This window comes from Dendrobates tinctorius, unplaced genomic scaffold (assembly GCF_039654945.1).
Source record: "Dendrobates tinctorius isolate UK_male_01 unplaced genomic scaffold, ASM3965494v1 ptg000197l, whole genome shotgun sequence".
Taxonomy (NCBI): domain Eukaryota; kingdom Metazoa; phylum Chordata; class Amphibia; order Anura; family Dendrobatidae; genus Dendrobates; species Dendrobates tinctorius.
The window spans coordinates 80,770-97,808 of record NW_027361864.1 but is presented as its reverse complement, the minus strand read 5'-3'; the positions used below and the strand labels follow the sequence as shown (position 1 = coordinate 97,808).

Sequence of the window (17,039 nt, the reverse complement as noted above, 5' to 3'; positions counted from 1 at the left end):
CGCATAAAACAGAAATCCCCAAAAATATCTTGATGAAACTTGGAAAGTAACTTTTTGTCACTAATATAAACCCATTCCAATAAAAAAACGGAGCTTAAAACTGTCCTTCTATTTGTAAGTATCACCATAGCTAATTCCAAATATGGCGCATAAACCGCAAATCCCTAAAAATATCTTGATGAAACTTGGAAAGTAACTTTCTGTCACTAATATAAACCTATTCCAATAAAAATACGGAGCTTGAGGCTAGGTTCACACTAGGCGGATTTCCTGCGGATTGTCCGCAGGACGGATCTGCTGCGGATATTTAACCCGGGACAACCCAGTGTGAGCAATGAAAAACCTTCATTTTCTTGTTCACACTGGGTTGCGGATTTGTCCGCACGTGCGGAAATTGGCTCTGCAGCATGTTGTTGTCGTCGCCGGATCCGTTCCGGATCTCCGGCGGCGGCAATACATTGAAAAAATCCGCAATGAAATTCCGCACGTAAATACGCAGCAAAAAGAGTGCTGCGTATTTACGTGCGGAATTTCAGCGGACATTCCGAGCGGACATTCCGACGTAAATATGCCTAGTGTGAACCTAGCCTGAGGCTAGGTTCACACTAGGTGGATTTACTGCGGATTGTCCGCCCGTCGGATCTGTTGCGGATATTTAACCCAGGTTAACCCATTGTAAGCAATGAAAAACCTTCATTTTCTTGTTCACACTGGTTTGCGGATTTTTCCGTGCGGATTTGTCCGCATGTACGGATTTGGCGTCCGCAGCATGTTGTTGTCGCCGCCGGATCCGTTGCGGATCTCCGGCGGTGGCAATACATCTGCAAAAATCCGCACTGAAATTCCGCACGTAAATACGCAGCAAAAAACAGTGCTGCGTATTTACGTGTGGAATTTCAGCGGACAATCCACAGTAAATCCGCCTAGTGTGAACCTAGCCTTACTGCAGAATTTTGTGCGGTTTTTCTCCGATACATTATATGTATTGGGAAACCGCACAAAACAATTGACATGCAATTAAGCGCAAAACCGCACTTGCGGACGGAATCCGTCCGGATTCCGTCCGCAAGTGTGTGAACAGGATTTTTTCTGTTTAACATTGCAGGCTATCTGTTAACCATTGGTTAACTAGTGCTGCAGAAAAAATCCGGACGGCCAATTCCGCGGTAAATCCGCCATGTAGGAACCCGACCTTAAAGGTAGAGCACTTACCCTTCATCAGGCTTATTTAAGACGGTGCATCCACGCTGGTCCAAAAAATCCGCAAAAAATTCTTGTGGATCTTCAAAATTGCTTTTCTTATAATCCAGAGACTGGTATGGAATTACCATCAATAATTCGTGGACTTTAATATTTCTCATTTCTGCTTCCTGGAAAACTTCATTAATCTCCTCGTCTGATGCATCTTTCATACATGAATTGCGCAAATGGGAACGCAGCTTGTTCTTGGGTTTCATGCAGTTTTTACAGAAAAGCTTTGCTAATCGCTTCTTGGTGCTCATCCTGGATATATAAGATCAGCCTAAGTGGAAAAAATACCACTAGCTGGAGAAGTTAACCTCAAGCTTCTCTGAAGCCTACACCTTGTGGGAGTCTATAGATTCAGGAAATGAAACTTACTTCTGATTGATTAGGGTAGGGTGACTAGAGTTCATCCTCACATCAGATAAGGATGCTGTGTATGTCCTCTAGGAGTTTTCCATTAAAACCTATGAGAAGTTCCAAATGGGGATGCCTGTCAGGAACAGGCAGTGAATCCCCATTCAGCAGTTTTCTATTACAACCTATGAGAGCTTTTTACACTTCGATATCTCAGCAGCCATAAGGGGTAGGAGCGTCTAAATTTTTGGGGCACGCACTTCTTCACCCCTCGATCGACTTGAGACCCTCCCCGAGGTTTTGTGCCCCATATTTTTCAACGAGGAGCCCCCGTATGAAGTATCGCATTGAAACTGCCAAGTGGGGATATCTGGCAGCAAAAAGGCAATACATTGGCATTCGGCAATTTTCTTTTGGCACCTGATTAGTTCCAAATGAGAATTTGTGACAGGAACAGGCAGTGAATCCCCATTCAGCAGTTTTCCATTACAACCTATGAGAGCTTTTTACCCTTCGATATTTCAGCAGCCATAAGGGGTAGGAGCGTCTAAATTTTTGGGGCACGCACTTCTTCACCCCTCGATCGATTTGAGACCCTCCCCAAGGTTCTGGACCCCATATTTTTCAACGAGGAGCCCAAGCGAGATCCGCACTTGAGAGTTTTACATTGAAATCCTGACTATGGACTTGTGCAGAGAGGGCTGGTTCTTTTTGAGCTTTCGGGGTCCCCTGATCGGCTTCTGGGCATATTTTTCAACAAGGAGCCCCCCCTATGAAGTATCGCATTGAAATTGCTGAGTGGGGATATCTGGCAGTAGTAAAGCAGTAAATCCGCATTCAAGAGTTTTCCTTTAAAACCTGAGAAGTTCCCGAATGGGGATATGATCACAAACAGCAAAGCGAGATCCGCACTTAAGAGTTTTACATTGAAAGCCTGACTATGGACTTGTGCAGAGCAGGGGAGGAGGTATGCTGTGACTCATTGAGCAAACGCTTGCGTCCTGTCTTTGATAGGAAGCAAACGTTTAGTTGCTAAGTGGGTACTTTATCGACATGGCTTTTTCACCGCGATTCACATGAGACCATCCCCGAAGCTCTATGACGCTTCCTTGCCAAGTTATAGGGGCAAACATGTGCTGCACATGTTAGCTCAATGTTAGCCTATGGCAGCATTTTATCTCCACTCCTCCCCGATTTCTCAGCAGCCATAAGGGGTAGGGGTGCCTAAATTTTCGGGTCACACACTTCTTCACCCCACGATCTATTTGAGACCCTCCCCGAGGTTCTGTGCCCCATATTTTTCAACGAGGAGCCCCAGTATGAAGTATCGCATTGAAACTGCCAAGTGGGGATATCTGGCAGCAAAAAGGCAATACATCCGCATTCGGCAATTTTCCTTTAGCACCTAATTAGTTTCAAATGGGGATTCCAGACGGGAACAGGCAGTGAATCCCCATTCAGCAGTTTTCTATTACAACCTATGAGAGCTTTTTACACTTCGATATCTCAGCAGCCATAAGTGGTAGGAGCGTCTAAATATTTGAGGCACGCACTTCTTCGCCCCTCGATCGATCTGAGACCCTCCCCGAGGTTCTGGGCCCCATATTTTTCAACGAGGAGCCCCCGTATGAAGTATCGCATTGAAATTGCCAAGTGGGGATATCTGGCAGCAAAAAGGCAATACATCCGCATTCGGCAATTTTCCTTTAGCACCTGATTAGTTCCAAATGGGGATTCCAGACGGGAACAGGCAGTGAATCCCCATTCAGCAGTTTTACATTACATGAGGGCTGGTTCTTTTTTAACTTTCGGGGTCCCCTGATCGGCTTCTGGGCATGCTAGCGGGGCGCAAGAGGTGGCGTTGGAAAGCTTAGGACCTGCTCTGGGCTGGATAACAGGTCCTGGGGCCGTGAAGTACTCCCCTGGAATTTTTTTACCCTTTTATAGCATGTAGACAGATGATGATTTTAGCCGGGGGGAGCACGCTATGACCCCCTGATTGCCAATTCCTCTGTGTTCAGGGGCCCCAATGAGGTACCCCCTTTTAGGTAGCAGTCTGAAGAACGTGTGTGCAAAATTTGGGGTTGCTGGCACCTTCCCCTCGGGAGTTGTGGGGTCTGAGGCCCCAGAAAGCTGATCCAGGCAGATCATTCTTTATGAGGGCTGGTTCTTTTTGAGCTTTCGGGGTCCCCTGATCGGCTTCTGGGCATGCTAGTGGGGCGCACGAGGTGGCGTTGGAAAGCTTAGGACCTGCTCTGAGCTTGATAACAGGTCCTGGTGCCGAGAAATACTCCCCTGGAATTTTTTACCCTTTATAGCCTGTAGACAGCCTGTATGTCTTCACCCCTCGATCGATTTGAGACGCTCCCCGGGGTTCTGGGCCCCATATTTTTCAACGAGGATCCCCCGTATGAAGTATCGCATTGAAATTGCCAAGTGGGGATATCTGGCAGCAAAAAGGCAATACATCCGCATTCGGCAATTTTCCTTTAGCACCTGATTAGTTCCAAATGGGGATTCCAGACGGGAGCAGGCAGTGAATCCCCATTCAGCAGTTTTCTATTACAACCTATGAGAGCTTTTTACACTTCAATATCTCAGCAGCCATAAGTGGTAGGAGCGTCTAAATATTTAGGGCACGCACTTCTTCGCCCCTCGATCGATCTGAGACCCTCCCCGAGGTTCTGGGCCCCATATTTTTCAACGAGGAGCCCCCGTATGAAGTATCGCATTGAAATTGCCAAGTGGGGATATCTGGCAGCAAAAAGGCAATACATCCGCAGTCGGCAACTTTCCTTTAGCACCTGATTAGTTCCAAATGGGGATTCCAGACGGGAACAGGCAGTGAATCCCCATTCAGCAGTTTTACATTACATGAGGGCTGGTTCTTTTTTAACTTTCGGGGTCCCCTGATCGGCTTCTGGGCATGCTAGCGGGGCGCACGAGGTGGCGTTGGAAAGCTTAGGACCTGCTCTGGGCTTGATAAGAGTTCCTGGGGCCGTGAAGTACTCCCCTGGAATTTTTTTACCCTTTATAGCATGTAGACAGATGATGATTTTAGCCGGGGGGAGCACGCTATGACCCCCTGATTGCCAATTCCTCTGTGTTCAGGGGCCCCATTGAGGTACCCCCTTTTAGGAAGCAGTCTGAAGAACGTGTGTGCAAAATTTGGGGTTGCTGGCACCTTCCCCTTGGGAGTTGTGGGGTCTGAGGCCCCAGAAAGCTGATCCAGGCAGATCATTCTTTATGAGGGCTGGTTCTTTTTGAGCTTTCGGGGTCCCCTGATCGGCTTCTGGGCATGCTAGCGGGGCCCACGAGGTGGCGTTGGAAAGCTTAGGACCTGCTCTGGGCTGGATAACAGGTCCTGGGGCCGTGAAGTACTCCCCTGGAATTTTTTTACCCTTTATAGCATGTAGACAGATGATGATTTTAGCCGGGGGGAGCACGCTATGACCCCCTGATTGCCAATTCCTCTGTTTTCAGGGGCCCCATTGAGGTAGCCCCTTTTAGGTAGCAGTCTGAAGAACGTGTGTGCAAAATTTGGGGTTGCTGGCACCTTCCCCTCGGGAGTTGTGGGGTCTGAGGCCCCAGAAAGCTGATCCAGGCAGATCATTCTTTATGAGGGCTGGTTCTTTTTGAGCTTTCGGGGTCCCCTGATCGGCTTCTGGGCATGCTAGCGGGGCGCACGAGGTGGTGTTGGAAAGCTTAGGACCTGCTCTGGGCTTGATAACAGGTCCTGGGGCCGTGAAGTACTCCCCTGGAATTTTTTTACCCTTTATAGCATGTAGACAGATGATGATTTTAGCCGGGGGGAGCATGCTATGACCCCCTGATTGCCAATTCCTCTGTGTTCAGGGTCCCCATTGAGGTATCTCCTTTTAGGTAGCAGTCTGAAGAACGCCTGTGCAAAATTTGGGGTTCCTGGCACCTTCCCCTCGGGAGTTGTGGGGTCTGAGGCCCCAGAAAGCTGATCCAGGCAGATCATTCTTTATGAGGGCTGGTTATTTTTGAGCTTTCGGGGTCCCCTGATCGGCTTCTGGGCATGCTAGCGGGGCGCACGAGGTGGCGTTGGAAAGCTTAGGACCTGCTCTGGGCTTGATAACAGGTCCTGGGGCCGTGAAGTACTCCCCTGGAATTTTTTTACCCTTTATAGCATGTAGACAGATGATGATTTTAACCGGGGGGAGCACGCTATGACCCCCTGATTGCCAATTCCTCTGTGTTCAGGGGCCCCATTGAGGTACCCCCTTTTAGGTAGCAGTCTGTAGAACGTGTGTGCAAAATTTGGGGTTGCTGGCACCTTCCCCTCGGGAGTTGTGGGGTCTGAGGCCCCAGAAAGCTGATCCAGGCAGATCATTCTTTATGAGGGCTGGTTCTTTTTGAGCTTTCGGGGTCCCCTGATCGGCTTCTGGGCATGCTAGCGGGGCGCACGAGGTGGTGTTGGAAAGCTTAGGACCTGCTCTGGGCTTGATAACAGGTCCTGGGGCCGTGAAGTACTCCACTGGAATTTTTTTACCCTTTATAGCATGTAGACAGATGATGATTTTAGCCGGGGGGAGCACGCTATGACCCCCTGATTGCCAATTCCTCTGTGTTCAGGGGCCCCATTGAGGTATCTCCTTTTAGGTAGCAGTCTGAAGAACGCCTGTGCAAAATTTGGGGTTCCTGGCACCTTCCCCTCGGGAGTTGTGGGGTCTGAGGCCCCAGAAAGCTGATCCAGGCAGATCATTCTTTATGAGGGCTGGTTCTTTTTGAGCTTTCGGGGTCCCCTGATCGGCTTCTGGGCATGCTAGTGGGGCGCACGAGGTGGCGTTGGAAAGCTTAGGACCTGCTCTGGGCTTGATAACAGGTCCTGGGGCCGTGAAGTACTCCCCTGGAATTTTTTTACCCTTTATAGCATGTAGACAGATGATGATTTTAGCCGGGGGGAGCACGCTATGACCCCCTGATTGCCAATTCCTCTGTGTTCAGGGGCCCCATTGAGGTATCTCCTTTTAGGTAGCAGTCTGAAGAACGCCTGCGCAAAATTTGGGGTTCCTGGCACCTTCCCCTCGGGAGTTATGGGGTCTGAGGCCCCAGAAAGCTGATCCATGCAGATTATTTTTTATGAGAGCTGGATCTTTTTGAGTTTTCGGGGTCCCCTGATCGGGTTCTGGGCATGCTAGCGGGGCGCACGAGGTGGCGTTGGAAAGCTTAGGACCTGCTCTGGGCTTGATAACAGGTCCTGGGGCCGTGAAGTACTTCCCTGGAATTTTTTTACCCTTTATAGCATGTAGACAGATGATGATTTTAGCCGGGGGGAGCACGCTATGACCCCCTGATTGCCAATTCCTCTGTGTTCAGGGGCCCCATTGAGGTATCTCCTTTTAGGTAGCAGTCTGAAGAACGCCTGCGCAAAATTTGGGGTTCCTGGCACCTTCCCCTCGGGAGTTGTGGGGTCTGAGGCCCCAGAAAGCTGATGCAGGCAGATCATTCTTTATGAGGGCTGGTTCTTTTTGAGCTTTCGGGGTCCCCTGATCGGCTTCTGGGCATGCTAGCGGGGCGCACGAGGTGGTGTTGGAAAGCTTAGGACCTGCTCTGGGCTTGATAACAGGTCCTGGGGCCGTGAAGTACTCCCCTGGAATTTTTTTACCCTTTATAGCATGTAGACAGATGATGATTTTAGCCGGGGGGAGCACGCTATGACCCCCTGATTGCCAATTCCTCTGTGTTCAGGGGCCCCATTGAGGTATCTCCTTTTAGGTAGCAGTCTGAAGAACGCCTGCGCAAAATTTGGGGTTCCTGGCACCTTCCCCTCGGGAGTTGTGGGGTCTGAGGCCCCAGAAAGCTGATCCAGGCAGATCATTCTTTATGAGGGCTGGTTCTTTTTGAGCTTTCGGGGTCCCCTGATCGGCTTCTGGGCATGCTAGCGGGGCGCACGAGGTGGCGTTGGAAAGCTTAGGACCTGCTCTGGGCTTGATAACAGGTCCTGGGGCCGTGAAGTACTCCCCTGGAATTTTTTTACCCTTTATAGCATGTAGACAGATGACGATTTTAGCCGGGGGGAGCACGCTATGACCCCCTGATTGCCAATTCCTCTGTGTTCAGGGGCCCCATTGAGGTACCCCCTTTTAGGAAGCAGTCTGAAGAACGTGTGTGCAAAATTTGGGGTTGCTGGCACCTTCCCCTTGGGAGTTGTGGGGTCTGAGGCCCCAGAAAGCTGATCCAGGCAGATCATTCTTTATGAGGGCTGGTTCTTTTTGAGCTTTCGGGGTCCCCTGATCGGCTTCTGGGCATGCTAGCGGGGCCCACGAGGTGGCGTTGGAAAGCTTAGGACCTGCTCTGGGCTGGATAACAGGTCCTGGGGCCGTGAAGTACTCCCCTGGAATTTTTTTACCCTTTATAGCATGTAGACAGATGATGATTTTAGCCGGGGGGAGCACGCTATGACCCCCTGATTGCCAATTCGTCTGTGTTCAGGGGCCCCATTGAGGTATCTCCTTTTAGGTAGCAGTCTGAAGAACGCCTGTGCAAAATTTGGGGTTCCTGGCACCTTCCCCTCGGGAGTTGTGGGGTCTGAGGCCCCAGAAAGCTGATCCAGGCAGATCATTCTTTATGAGGGCTGGTTCTTTTTGAGCTTTCGGGGTCCCCTGATCGGCTTCTGGGCATGCTAGCGGGGCGCACGAGGTGGCGTTGGAAAGCTTAGGACCTGCTCTGGGCTTGATAACAGGTCCTGGTGCCGAGAAATACTCCCCTGGATTTTTTTACCCTTTATAGCGTGTAGACAGCCTGTATGTCTTCACCCCTCGATCGATTTGAGACGCTCCCCGAGGTTCTGGGCCCCATATTTTTCAACGAGGAGCCCCCGTATGAAGTATCGCATTGAAATTGCCAAGTGGGGATATCTGGCAGCAAAAAGGCAATACATTCGCATTCGGCAATTTTCCTTTAGCACCTGATTAGTTCCAAATGGGGATTCCAGACGGGAACAGGCAGTGAATCCCCATTCAGCAGTTTTACATTACATGAGGGCTGGTTCTTTTTTAACTTTCGGGGTCCCCTGATCGGCTTCTGGGCATGCTAGCGGGGCGCACGAGGTGGCGTTGGAAAGCTTAGGACCTGCTCTGGGCTTGATAACAGGTCCTGGGGCTGTGAAGTACTCCCCTGGAATTTTTTACCCTTTATAGCGTGTAGACAGCCTGTATGTCTTCACACCTCGATCGATTTGAGACGCTCCCCGGGGTTCTGGGCCCCATATTTTTCAACGAGGAGCCCCCGTATGAAGTATCGCATTGAAATTGCCAAGTGGGGATATCTGGCAGCAAAAAGGCAATACATCCGCATTCGGCAATTTTCCTTTAGCACCTGATTAGTTCCAAATGGGGATTCCAGACGGGAGCAGGCAGTGAATCCCCATTCAGCAGTTTTCTATTACAACCTATGAGAGCTTTTTACACTTCGATATCTCAGCAGCCATAAGTGGTAGGAGCGTCTAAATATTTGGGGCACGCACTTCTTCGCCCCTCGATCGATCTGAGACCCTCCCCGAGGTTCTGGGCTCCATATTTTTCAACGAGGAGCCCCCGTATGAAGTATCGCATTGAAATTGCCAAGTGTGGATATCTGGCAGCAAAAAGGCAATACATCCACATTCGGCAATTTTCCTTTAGCACCTGATTAGTTCCAAATGGGGATTCCAGACGGGAGCAGGCAGTGAATCCCCATTCAGCAGTTTTACATTACATGAGGGCTGGTTCTTTTTTAACTTTCGGGGTCCCCTGATCGGCTTCTGGGCATGTTAGCGGGGCGCACGAGGTGGCGTTGGAAAGCTTAGGACCTGCTCTGGGCTTGATAACAGGTCCTGGGGCCGTGAAGTACTCCCCTGGAATTTTTTTACCCTTTATAGCATGTAGACAGATGATGATTTTAGCCGGGGGGAGCACGCTATGACCCCCTGATTGCCAATTCTTCTGTGTTCAGGGGCCCCATTGAGGTACCCCCTTTTAGGTAGCAGTCTGAAGAACGTGTGTGCAAAATTTGGGGTTGCTGGCACCTTCCCCTCGGGAGTTGTGGGGTCTGAGGCCCCAGAAAGCTGATCCAGGCAGATCATTCTTTATGAGGGCTGGTTCTTTTTGAGCTTTCGGGGTCCCCTGATCGGCTTCTGGGCATGCTAGCGGGGCGCACGAGGTGGCGTTGGAAAGCTTAGGACCTGCTCTGGGCTTGATAACAGGTCCTGGGGCCGTGAAGTACTCCCCTGGAATTTTTTTACCCTTTATAGCATGTAGACAGATGATGATTTTAGCTGGGGGGAGCACGCTATGACCCCCTGATTGCCAATTCCTCTGTGTTCAGGGGCCCCATTGAGGTATCTCCTTTTAGGTAGCAGTCTGAAGAATGCGTGTGCAAAATTTGGGGTTCCTGGCACATTCCCCTCGGGAGTTATGGGGTCTGAGGCCCCAGAAAGCTGATCCAGGCAGATTATTCTTTATGAGGGCTGGTTCTTTTTGAGCTTTCGGGGTCCCCTGATCGGCTTCTGGGCATATTTTTCAACAATGAGCCCCCCCTATGAAGTATCGCATTGGGGATATGAGCACAAACAGCAAAGCGAGATCCGCACTTAAGAGTTTTACATTGAAAGCCTGACTATGGACTTGTGCAGAGCAGAGGAGGAGGTATGCTGTGACTTATTGAGCAAACGCTTGCGTCCTGTCTTTGATAGGAAGCAAATGTTTAGTTGCTAAGTGGGTACTTTATCGACATGGCTTTTTCACCGCGATTCACATGAGACCATCCCCGAAGCTCTATGATGCTTCCTTGCCAAGGTATGGGGGCAAACGTATGCTGCACATGTTAGCTCAATGTTAGCCTATGGCAGCATTTTACCTTCCCTCCTCCCCGATATCTCAGCAGCCATAAGGGGTAGGGGTGCCTAAATTTTTGGGTCACACACTTCTTCACCCCTCGATCGATTTGAGACCCTCCCCGAGGTTCTGGGCCCCATATTTCTCAACGAGGAGCCCCCCCCTATGAAGTATCGCATTGAAACTCCAGAGTGGGGATATCTGGCAGTAGTAAAGCAGTAAATGCGCATTCGGGAATTTTCCTTTAAAACCTGAGAAGTTTCCGAATGGGGATATGAGCACAAACACCAAAGCGAGATCCGCACTTGGGAGTTTTACATTGAAAGCCTAACTATGGACATGTGCAGAGCAGGGGAGGAGGTATGCTGTGACTTATTGAGCAAACGCTTGTGCCCTGCTCTGTGTAACAGGTGAGCATTTAGCTCTTAGGATGCCGGCACACCAACGGATCTAAATTGCGGTGTCCGCACGTCGATGCCGCATGCGGATTCCGCAATGAGAGCTGGCAATGCTCTCCCAATGGCACAGTGTGCCATTGCGAAATGCATTGCGACATGGTGCTGAATTCGATCCGCAGCATATCAATTTTTAGTGCGGATGCCGCAGGGGTCCCGCCCACAGCTGGGGCAGAGGCCTCCACACGGATTTTGCACTGAGCTTTGACAGCTCTCATTGCGGCGTCTGCATGCGGGAGACGCGTGCAGGCACCGCAATTTAGATCCGTTGTTGGGCCTAAGGCCTTAATCACCTTTTTCTGCAAATTTTAATCGTTTAACATTTTCTGCACCTGTGTTCACAAATTTTGTCATTAAGAAAAGGGAAATTTTATAGTGTTTTGGAAATATTATGGTCCGTGTGTACAGCATTTTTACACTCAAAAGTTCTCTAGTGCTGCCTCAACTTCATGGCATCTCTCACTACCTCCACAGAGTACCATGATATTGTCTGTAATAACCAACAGAGGTTGAATCAAAAGCTTCTTTATTAAAGTTTTTACATACAGTCGTCAGATATGCAGTGTTTTATTGGGGGCAGGATGTGGAGGAGGTAAACAATAAACTTCAAAAAGGTAAGTTTGGAGATGGGTAAGATACAAAAAGGTGAAGCACCCGTGCTTATTTTCTTTCTTCTGGTCCTGAACTTCTCCTTGCACATTGTAATGGATTTCTAGGAGCTGGTGTTATTCTTCGCCTTTTTTGAGCACACTTGAGAGAGAAGTGAAAAAGCTCTTTTAGAAAAATTTTCCTTATGTATACTGAATGTCAAAATGATATAGGATAGCGGTATATTATTTAGCACATTGCTAGGGGGTAGCTGGCCAGAGGTCGGAGCCCCACTGATCATCTATCCTCTGCCCTGGGAATATGGAATAATGTTAAATGTACAGAATACCCCTTTAAATGTTTACTCCAGTGATAGAAAAACATTTGCTTCCTTCCAGAAACAGCGCCACCTCTGACCTGTGGCTGTGTATTATTGCAGCTCAGCCCCTCTGAGTTTAATGGAGCTGAGCTGCATTACCACACAAAACCATAGGTCAGAGGTGTTGCTGTTTCTGGAAGGAAGCATACATAGAAAAAATATCACTGGCGTACCCTTTTAAAAGATCTGTTGTGCATATCACTTCTGTAAAACATCGGGGTGCAAGCTTTAAAGCTATATATACACATGAAGTATGGTGTTCCACTCCACTGTTCATAAAAGCTGCACCCAGCAGAAAGACATGTGACTAAGTCACACATTAATAAACTGCAGAAAAGTCACGCGACAGTCGCAAGTGGCCCATCACCTGTGATATATCAAAGATGTGATTTTTTTTGCAAGTGTCTCAGTCGCAAGTGTGATACCATAGACAATCATTATCTAAATGTGGCATTTCAAACTCTGGTCCTTCAGCTGTTGCAAGACTACAACTCCCAGAATGCCCTGTTTGCCGTAGGATGTCTGGGAATGCATGTGGCTACCAGGTTATTCTGGGAGTTGTAGTTTTGCAACAGCTGGAGAACCTGAGTTTGACATGCCTTATCTAGATGTTGCCCTTGAGAAACCTGTGTGGCACTGTACAGATAAATACTTGAATTAGGCTGCGCACACACTGGGCTATTTTCAGACAAGTTTCTCGTTCGAGTTGCCGGCCCGAAAATCACTTTTGGATCGCGTTTATGAAGAGCCCATTGAAATCAATTGCGATCTTCAAAGGCACGAGTCAAAAGCTTCTGAGAAGCTTTTGACTCGATTGTGAAGATCGCCCACAGTGAGTCCAGCCTTAGGCTGCTTTAATAGGCATAAAATTCTTACTTTCACATATTTCACCTTCTTGGGCTTCCCGGAAGTCCATGCCATCACTTATGCTTCTTAGAAATAAGTAATTGATATATCCTTTAACCTTAAGACAGACATTGGGTAAGGAATATGACAAACAAATGGACATATGGATGGTTATTTGGCTCTCACATTACCGGTAAAAAAAAAACATCCTCATGTGCAGGAACTTCTCTTCCAGGCCTAACTGGTGTTGCTCCAGATGCCTCTTCCCCTTTAGCAGCAGACTCCTCCGCTTTAGCAGACTCCTCCCCTTTAGCAGCAGACTCCTCCCCTTTAGCATCAGCAGATGCCTTGTCTATAGCAGAAACATACTTTTTGAAAGAAGATAGCTACTGTTTATCTGAAGCAAATGAAATACATGATTTGTTAGTGTACATGGCCTGTCACACGCCCGCTTGTTTGAGCACTGTGTACAGGGAAAGGAGATGACGGAAGCGGTTATATACCACGTCTGTCACCTCTCTCAGGTGCCTGGCTGTGACTGACAGCTGGCACCTGACCCACTCCACTAGATCGTGGGAGCTTTATTCCGGAGGACCGAAATTTTACGCCAATCCGGCATAAAGCCCGGGACCAAGCGCTGTAAATTTATAGTGTTTGGTCTTAAATGGGTTAAACACATCATAGACGATATTTAGATGATCGGCCGGGGTCTGACTGTTAAGATCCCCTGCATATGCACAGTATTCTTACCTTCAGAGCAACTTGCCGCCTCCCCCTCTACTTTCTTAAATTTCTGCTCACAATATTTTTCCAACCAATTGCTCTTCTTCTTTAGCTGCAGAAAAAAGTTGGGTTAGATATATGGCAGTCAAAATGGAAATGTGGATGGCTATGTGAGCCCGATGTTACCGGTTTGACATCATCATCATCATCTGTTGTCACTGGTTCTGTGTCAAATTCGCTCTCATCAACTACAGGTACAGTCTGGTCTATCTCAGCATTTGATGCCATCATATTTTCCATTTCTTCAGGAAGACATAAAAACGATGATCTGTTATGCTAAGGCTACATGGTGACACTTGTCACATGACAGGGCTGTTGCATGACATTGCAGACAATGTTAGGCTCTGTTCACTATGGCATTTTTCACATTAAAAAACGTGAGCGATTTTTTTATTGCAAAAAACGCATAAAACCCACCTTTTTTAAATAATGGAAGTCTATTGAAAACGCTTCAATCGCCACTGAGCAAAAAAAGTGTGTTTTTTTTAAAAAACACTCACGTTTTTTAGAAAAAGCAGCATGCACTAATTTTTGAGCGTTTCCAGAAAAAACGTGAGCGTCTTAAAAAAAGCGTGCTTTTTTTGCTCAATGGCGATTGAAGCGTTTTTTTAGACTTCCATTATAAAGAGAAAAGCAAGCATTTTTTTAACACAGGCTTTTCTTATATTAGTTGCCTACAATAATGCATGTGGTCCATCTGCATAAAAAGAAAGCTTGTGTGCAGGTGTTTTTTGCATAAAAGAAGCAAGCGTTTTTGTGCAAAAAACGCCAGTGTGAACAGAGCCTAAGGCCCCCTGCCCACCAATGGATCTATATTGCAGTGTCTGCACGCGTCTCCCACATGCAGACATCGCAATGAGAGCTGTCAAAAGCTCAGTGCGGAATCCTGTGCAGGCACCGGCCCCGGCTATGACCCCCGCGAATTCCGTACTGAGAATGGACATGCTGCTGACGGAGTTCCGCACCGCAGCATGTCGCAATGGCAAACTGCCATTGGGAAAGCATTGCCAGCTCTCATTGCGTGATCCGCACGCATCAGCGGCGTGCGGACACCGCAATTAACATCCATTGGTGTGCCAGCAGCCTTAGTCTATGGCACTGTCATGCAATCCATGCCACACTGCAACACAAAACAGTACATGAGCAATTTAAGATTCAGATTGCAAAGCCACATAGGATAAAATGGGTTGCAGTTTGAAAATGTGTGTCTCAAACTGCTGTGTGTGAATGGTCCCATAGTGGGGGAAACAACCATGCTGGTTGTTTCTCCCCCTATGGGACTGTTCACACACGCAGCAGTTTGTACTCTGTACAGTGCAGACAGTGTAAAAACCTGCAGATTCCTGCTATGCCCTCATGCTGAGGGCATAGCAGGAATCTGCAAGTTTTTACACTGTGTGTAGGTACCCTAAGGCCAGGTTCAAACATTGCGTATTTGACTCGGAATTTCCATCCGTTTTCTCTGCCGGACAAATCCGCTGCAGTGACGCAATGGCACATTTTCCATAGAGCCCCATTGCGTGCGAAAATCAGCTGCAGATTCGACCGCAAGTGCGGATTTTGCTTAAGAAGCATGTCAATTTGTGCACCGGATACGCAACTGATTTTCTGCACCGGAAAAGCAACTGATTTCCACGGTGAAAATTCCGCTGCTAATAAGCCATGTGGAAATGTATCCTTAGGCTGCCGGCACACCAACGGATCTTAATTGAGGTGTCTGCACACCGCTGACGCATGCGGATCCCGCAATGAGAGCTGGCAATGCTCTCCCAATGGCACAGTGTGCCATTGCGAAATGCATTGCGACATGCTGCGGTGCGGAATTCCGTCCGCAGCATGTCCATTTTCAATGCGCACTGAGCTTTTGACAGCTCTCATTGCGATGTCTGCACGCAGGAGACACCGCAATTTAGATCCGTTGGTGGGCAAGGGGCATAAAACCATGTGTACTCACAATGTTTGAGGTACTGTTGCTGCTTCTGGTCCTGTCTTCCTTCTGCTCGGTGTCTAGACTAGTTGCAACACTGTCCAAATGTCCAACTCTTGTCTGCTGCTCATTGATTGGCTGAAATGAGTTTATCATTTCAAACCCCACCTCTTGAAAGTCTACACAGACAAGATTTAAACCCAAGATAGTTCTGGTTCTGTTAGGGGTACATATAAGCTTAGTGTCCTTTTAAAGCTAAGATTCTTATGTTTAATCCAACACTAAAACAATATATGTACCCCTTATATATCCTGAGATACAGCCTTTTGAATCTGATGAACCAAAACTTTTTTTTTTAATCTTGCAAAGCCTGACTGCAAGAGTCTGATGAATCAAAAACAAAATGTAACAAAACTGTAAGAAACACCACAAAGCAGATGGGGGAGGTGCAGACAGATAAGATTATAACAGGATTGCATGCAGGATTTCAATACTTCCAGATCAGTTATATTATAATCGAATCCAAATTGTGCCTCCCCTACTCATAATAATGCCTCGTCTCCATTAGTGCTATGTGCTGTTACGGGGGTCATCCGCTATCTTTCGTACCTCTGGATGACCTCCTGAACAGCTGGCGGAAAGCTTCCTTTCCATAGTGCTGATCTGTATTTCTGCCATTCATCGCTGGCTGCCGTAATTGCTCTTTCCGTAATATTTATGCTGATCCAAAAGTAGTTTTAAAACTTCTTTTGGATCCGCAAACGTGCCCCCCCCATCCTATGATAATAGGCCTGTCGAACGCCCACTATGTACCGCTCACTGTCCACATCTCATAACGGGCGCTCTACAGGGCCAACAAAAAAAATCAAAGTCCAAAATGAATAGGATTCTCCATAGGGAGAGAAACTGTCATATCTCTGCGCCCGAAGCACGCAGCGAATAGCTGTTTTTTGCACGTTACAGCCCAGGTTCTGCTGCAAATTTTAAGACCCAACTTGACCCACTTGGTATTTGTGGTTCTAGAGAACTGGGTCCGCAATCGTGTCCCCCAAAAAAAATTCAGTCAGACAATAATAGGATTTTCCATAGAAAAACGGTCATATCTGAGCACCTGAGAAGTTCCAAATGGGGATTTTGACAGGAACAGGCAGTGAATCTCCATTCAGCAGTTTTCCATTACAACCTATGAGAGCTTTTTACCCTTCGATATCTCAGCAGCCAAAAGGGGTAGGAGTGTCTAAATTTTTGGGGAATGCACTTCTTCGCCCCTCGATCGATTTGAGACCCTCCCCGAGATTCTGGGCCCCATATTTTTCAATGAGGAGCCCCCCATATGAAGTATTGCATTGAAACTCCTGAGTGGGGATATGTGACAGTAGTAAAGCAGTATATCCGCATTCGAGAATTTTCCTTTAAAACCTGAGAAGTTCCCGAATGGGGATATGAGCACAAACAGCAAAGCGAGATCCGCACTTGGGAGTTTTACAATGAAAGCCTGACTATGGACTTGTGCAGAGCAGGGGAGGAGGTATGCTGTGACTCATTGAGCAAACGCTTGCGTCCTGTCTTTGATAGGAAGCAAACGTTTAGTTGCTAAGTGGGTACTTTATCGACATGGCTTT

The 17,039-nt window shown here is 47.9% G+C and overlaps 1 long non-coding RNA gene across 1 annotated transcript; it reads right to left on the bottom strand.

Annotated features, from left to right (window-relative positions):
• Positions 1–11,403: 11,403 nt before the first annotated feature.
• LOC141056352 (uncharacterized) lies at positions 11,404–13,001 on the bottom strand. Its single transcript, XR_012221621.1, has 2 exons — positions 12,738–13,001; positions 11,404–11,644 (listed from the first exon to the last, which is right to left on the bottom strand). It is a non-coding gene; the product is annotated as an uncharacterized lncRNA (long non-coding RNA).
• Between the last annotated feature and the right edge of the window lie 4,038 nt (positions 13,002–17,039).